We start from the raw sequence: 5,885 nt of genomic DNA, 5'->3' as shown, positions 1-5,885 counted from the left end.
TAACACTTTGCTAAAGTCAGTAATAGCTATCTTTATATTTTATATTTTTAATGCTACCTTGGAAAAAAATTGTTTCTCTTCCACCACATAACAGGACTGCAGATTTTATTAGATGACAATCAATCTTCCTTTTCGCTTATTTATATTCTCTGTGTGCTCATCTTTGTCTGAAAGTTCCAAAAGTTTGCAGAAAACTTCAAACAACTATGGTCAATTTAATAAAAGAGACCGTCATAAATTTATAATCATTCCTCCTACTGCCTGAGCAACAGAGCCATAACACTGCTGAATTATTGCTCTTTTTATTTTCAGACAGCTGTCCTTAAGAATTCCCCCCCCCTCAAAGCAGTCTGAAAAGTGTCACAGAAAAAGACTGTGCCTCAGAGCAAAGTAACACAAAGAAATATTTCTTTGCCCAAAAATACACTCCAGCTTCTTGTATCCTGAGAGATTTTTCTCTTCCTTGACCATAATTTATCACATACTCTTTGGAAGTTTCATGAGGAAAAGTTTTCACCATGAACAGCTACTACCCCTGAGAATTCACTGACTTTATGGCAGCATTAGGTATCCCTGTCACCAGAATATACTGCTGTAGAGGAATACATTTTAAAGATGGCAATATGCCATTCACTGCCTGTTTAATTCTCTTGGATCCTTAATCGTTCTATTCCCATGATCCCAATCTGCTACCGTCTTCCTTATAGTAACGGTACTTCAGGAAAGTCATTGGGTAAGGACAACTTTTTCTGGTGATGTCAGGAACACACCCGCACAAACATCCAAAGTAAACTTCAGTTGTGAAGGTAGTTCATGTAGAAGATATTAAATCTGTTTTTAAAAGTAAATATACAAACTACTCTGTTTCCTCAAAAATAAGAACTAACCTGAAAATAAGCCCTACTATGATTTTTCAGGATGCTTGTAATATAAGCCCTAACCCCAAAAGAAGCCCCAGTTAAGTGAAACCCTGCCCTCCATCATTGTGCAGCAACCAGAAGATGACATGACTGTCTTTCAATAAATGTAGATAGTTGAACATTGAAAAAATAAAATATCCCCTGAAAATAAGCCCTAATGCATTTTTGGACCAAAAATTAATATAAGACCTTATTTTATAATTAAATACCTTATATAGAAATTCATGAACTGATTTGAGTTGTGTTTCTGAAAAATAACAAAAATTGTCAACAAAAATCGCATCCAAGCTGCCTGGTTAAACAATAGCACTTACTTTTGCTTACTTACTTACTTACTTACTTGCTTGCTTGCTTGCTTGCTTGCTTGCTTGCTTTTTCTTTCTTTCTTTCTTTCAATTTCTCCAGAGATAAATTAAATTGTAGTAAGATATTATGCAAACACTCGGCAATATGTTATGACAGCAGATGAATCAACTGCTTTCATTTGGAAATCCAATCCTTCCTACAAGGAACTACAGTGGCATTTGCTCCTAACAACTTGGCACCAGTACATTGAAATAAAAAGACATACAGTATAAACTGGAAAGCCAGCACACTTTATTTCTCCCTTTAAAGGAGGAAAACAACAAGAAAAAGGTTGTAGAATTCATTGTGATGTGGCTGTTTTCATCTTGCTACCTCAGTAAGGTTAGTAACTTTTCAGGCCCTTTAAGGGCAGAATGGAAACAATAGCAGCTGTTTTAATGTACGTTGTTCCAGCATATTGTCAGGAGATGCTATGGCACTCTGACTGGCACTGATGCTGCAACATGACCTTCATGGATGGCTCTGGGAGAACCATAAAAGTGGCATAGTATAACGGCTAGAAGTACGGCGTATGGTGCATGAACGCTCTGGCTTGAATATTGCTCCAACTATGATCTCATGTGAAGGCCTTAGACTTCAGCCATGCCTTCCCACAACTAAGCTAATAGTTTCCGACAACCTTAAACAGTGCCATTGTGACTGTCACTGAGGGGTAGGCATCAACCACATTTGCCTTACGAAACAATAATTATATTTATCTATTTTATATTGATTTGGTTTTACTGGTCTTTGACCATAATAAAGTATACTACTACCACATTTGCTTCAGATAAAGACCACCCACCCACCCAAAGTGAGGCAGAGTGGGTAACTGACCCAGGCTTCACAAATGAGGGGGACTCTTGCAAGACGTGGATGACATCAACGGATGTCCACAAAGGGCTATGAGAAGGAAGCCAAGAGGAGGGACCTCAATGAATATACTTCCCTGGGCTTCTTGGTGTCTTAAACCTGTGGCTTCAGAACTAATTTGGAAAACTGTCTTATTTAAAACAAAACAAAACAACATAAACTACTATTTGAAGTTGTCCTGTATGACCATGGTGTAATATGAACCTCAGTGCAGAAAACCTAAATCTTCACACTTTCCATTAGAAACTATCATTCTTTGTTAAAAATCACGAAACAACTATAATGTTGGTACTCTTTGGCGGAATGGGATTAAATTTGGAGGCATCAAAGCCCCATAGTAGCACTTGCCATACTGTGGAGAAAGCAGAAAGGGTGCTTGGTTTATTTTTAATTGGGTTATCTAGCTTTAAAGTTGGACTTTTTTTGTTTTACCAACATTGAAAGTCTTGCTAACATTTAAATATCTTGGTAAGGTAAAGGTAAAGGTTCCCCTTGACAATTTTTGTCCAGTCATGTTCGACTCTAGGGGGCGGTGCTCATCCCCGTTTCCAAGCCATAGAGTCAGCGTTTTGTCCGAAGACAATCTTCCGTGGTCACATGACCAGTGCGACTTAGACAGGGAATGCTGTTACCTTCCCACCGAAGTGGTTCCTATTGATCTACTCGCATTTACATGCTTTCGAACTGCTAGCTTGGCGGGAACTGGGACAAGCGACGGGAGCTCACTCCGTCGTGTGGATTCGATCTTATGACTGCTTGGTCTTTTGACCCTGCAGCACAGGCTTCTGCGGTTTAGCCCGCAGCGCCACCACGTAGACCTGGATAAAATTTGTAGGGGCCATTGCCCCTTCCGACAAGGTCAAGCTTACTAAGCTAGAGCCGCATTGATGCAGGATGCTTTGCTTAAGAGCAAAGTTTTGGTGTTTCAAAAAGAATGTGTTTCTCCACCCGCAGCACCACCCCTTTTTGTGGGTAATTGTTATGAAAAAGACATAAAGAATAGGTAAAGGTAAAGGTTCCCCTTGACAATTAGTCTAGTCGTGTCCGACTCTAGGGCACAGTGCTCATCCCCGTTTCCAAGACACAGAGCCAGCGTTTGTCCATAGACAGTTTCCGTGGTCACATGGCCAGCACGACCAGACACGGAACGCTGTTACCCTCCCACTGAGGTGGTACCTAGTTATCTACTCGTATTTTTACATGCTTTAGAACTGCTAGGTTGGCAGGAGTTGGGACAAGCAACGGGAGCGCACTCCATCGCATGGATTCAATCTTACGATGCCTGGTCTTCTGACCTTGCAGCACAGAGGCTTCTGCAGTTTAACCCGCAGTGCCACCCCATCCCATAAAGAAGTTGCCCTAAGTAAGAAATCTTCAAACTTTGTGTAAGAAAGGCACATTAATTTGAATAGGATCACGCTCCAATGTGGAGGCAGCTGCTACTTCTTAACTTCCCACTCCCACCAGACTTTTTGAAAAGTAATTTCAATGGAAACGGCATCTGTCATAGAGTTGCCATGAAGCAACAAACCAGCAAAATTTCAGATAAAGTTCAGGCTAAGAAATTGTCAGGGGGGGGGGGTGTGGAAATGAAGGCTTTTTTTTGTTTTCTTCTCAGCACCAAAGTCATAGAAAGCGCAACGGGACAGGGGGTGATGTGGGGCATGCAGTGGTTTAGACAAGGCTTGAACTTCCGGGATTTTCCAAACAGGCCTTGAGTGCTCCTCCCTCTCAGGGCCTACAGACTTCACCCAAAGATTTAAAAGAACTAGGGAAGAAAAGCCACGCCTCATTGAACGCTGAATCAGTAGAACATTCCCAAGAGCCTATACAGTTGGCTAGAAAGATCAGTGTGTTAAATATCTGGTTGCGGAGGCAGAGGTAGGGAGTTCAATTTCCCCACTGTGCCTCCTTGGGAGAAGACCCAGCCTGTGTGGCCTTGGGCCAGCGGCACAATCCCAGGGCAAGCTCAGAAGGGAATAGTCAACAACTTCTGAGTTCCTTCTGTCGAGGAAACCCTGGAAAGGGTCACCATAAATCAGAATCATGACTTGACAGCATACAGTTATTATTATTATAGAAACAGATTCTTAGATTGTGTTTAAAGTGGATCCTGTCTCTCAGGACTGGGAAGAGAATGAATGATTCAATATCGCCTCACAACAGAAAGACATTTCTTTTTCTGTTGGCATACTTGTGAAATTGCTATGACATATCCCCACTCTTAATAGCAAGGATGGAAGAAGGGATAGATAACTTCTGGAGTTGTCGGTCTCAACGCAGTTGCTGGCAAGTCTTTCAAAGGAACTCACCTAACATACCGCACCCAGATGTTCAGGCTAAGGACTGGGTTCCCTTCTGTAGGCCTGGGCACTACCCAACATCCACCTTCATTGTACGAGTCCAGCCTCCAATGTCCTACAGAATACAGTAGGTTATAGGCTTCAGAGTCCCCACACCCCAGCTCTGCTCCTGTTTCTTGCTGCCTCCTGGACTTGCCTTAGTCCTACCCATTTATCTCCTGCTTCTGAGGTGGTCAACAACACCTACCTCTTCTGGTGCTCATTTCAGCTGACAGGCTGTTTGGAATTGTCCCAACTAGGAAAGGATTTCCTCTAAGCTCACCAACATTCGTACTGGTATGTTAAAGTCCAACAAGCTGTATTCACATTTATATGAAAATAATTTCTTAAAAGTGCTCTCTTATTGAGGAAACTTGTGTCAGATCAGCAGCAGCCTTCAAAGAGCCAAAGCCGTTACCACGCAAGGGGCTAGTGCCTGACAGAAGGGACATGCAAGCCTTGATGTTCCATGTATTGGGCACAATGGAAATGTTGGCACATCATTTATACGTCTGAGTGAGCAACAGCAGTCAGCTTCTGGCAAATGAACAGTGGCCTTAAACATGTACCACTTCAAGCAAGCAAGGATAGTTCAAACAGCCTATATGGGAGTGTTATATTTCCAGTTGGACAACGAAGTAGAAGGCTTGTTCCTGCCATTCCAATTGCAATAAGAGTTGCCTGGTATTATGCAGTGGTCTGGAGAACCTGTTCCCATTCATGAGGAGGTCTATATCATGAGGTGCCACCATTTGTCTCGTTAAAAGTAAGTTTTACAGTTCATATCCATTTGTCAAGGGCAGCCAATTGAGGTTTAATCACACATTAAGAGAAACATATTTCTTGCTATTACGTTTTTTTCTCAAGGGTACATACTTCCTTTATAATTCTGTCTGAGCAATCAGACTTGGAAATAACACCTTCAATTATCTCCCACTGAACAAGCACAAAAGAAAAGCAGGCTTCTTTGCAACAAGCTTATGCTGGGATAAACAAACACACATCTTTCACCTCTTAGTGAAACTTTGTAATTATATGTTGATTATATTGTTTAATCTGGGCCTTGGTCAGCATTCACAGAGTCTGTCTCAGAGGTGACTGTCCCACTGCCTTCAAATCCTTAAAATAAATATCCTTTCTTAGTTTCTGCTTCAAGTATTCCCTCCCATAACAGCAGTTACAAGATCCAGATCTTAAAAGGCCTAGTCACGCCAAAAATCATGTTGACTCAGTAAAACTAATTTACGTATATTAAAAGGCTTGCTTTCATTTAGCATTTTAACAGGTGCTCTATAACCATTATGCTGGCTCAACAGCCAACATTTTAATTTGAGCTTTGAAGTAGGATCACTGTGTTACCATTATGAATTATTGCTCCCTGGAAAATGAAGAAAACCAGTTCAAC

Source organism: Pogona vitticeps, chromosome 1 (assembly GCF_051106095.1).
Source record: "Pogona vitticeps strain Pit_001003342236 chromosome 1, PviZW2.1, whole genome shotgun sequence".
NCBI classification, from domain to species: Eukaryota; Metazoa; Chordata; class Lepidosauria; order Squamata; family Agamidae; genus Pogona; species Pogona vitticeps.
This window is presented reverse-complemented; position numbering follows the sequence as displayed.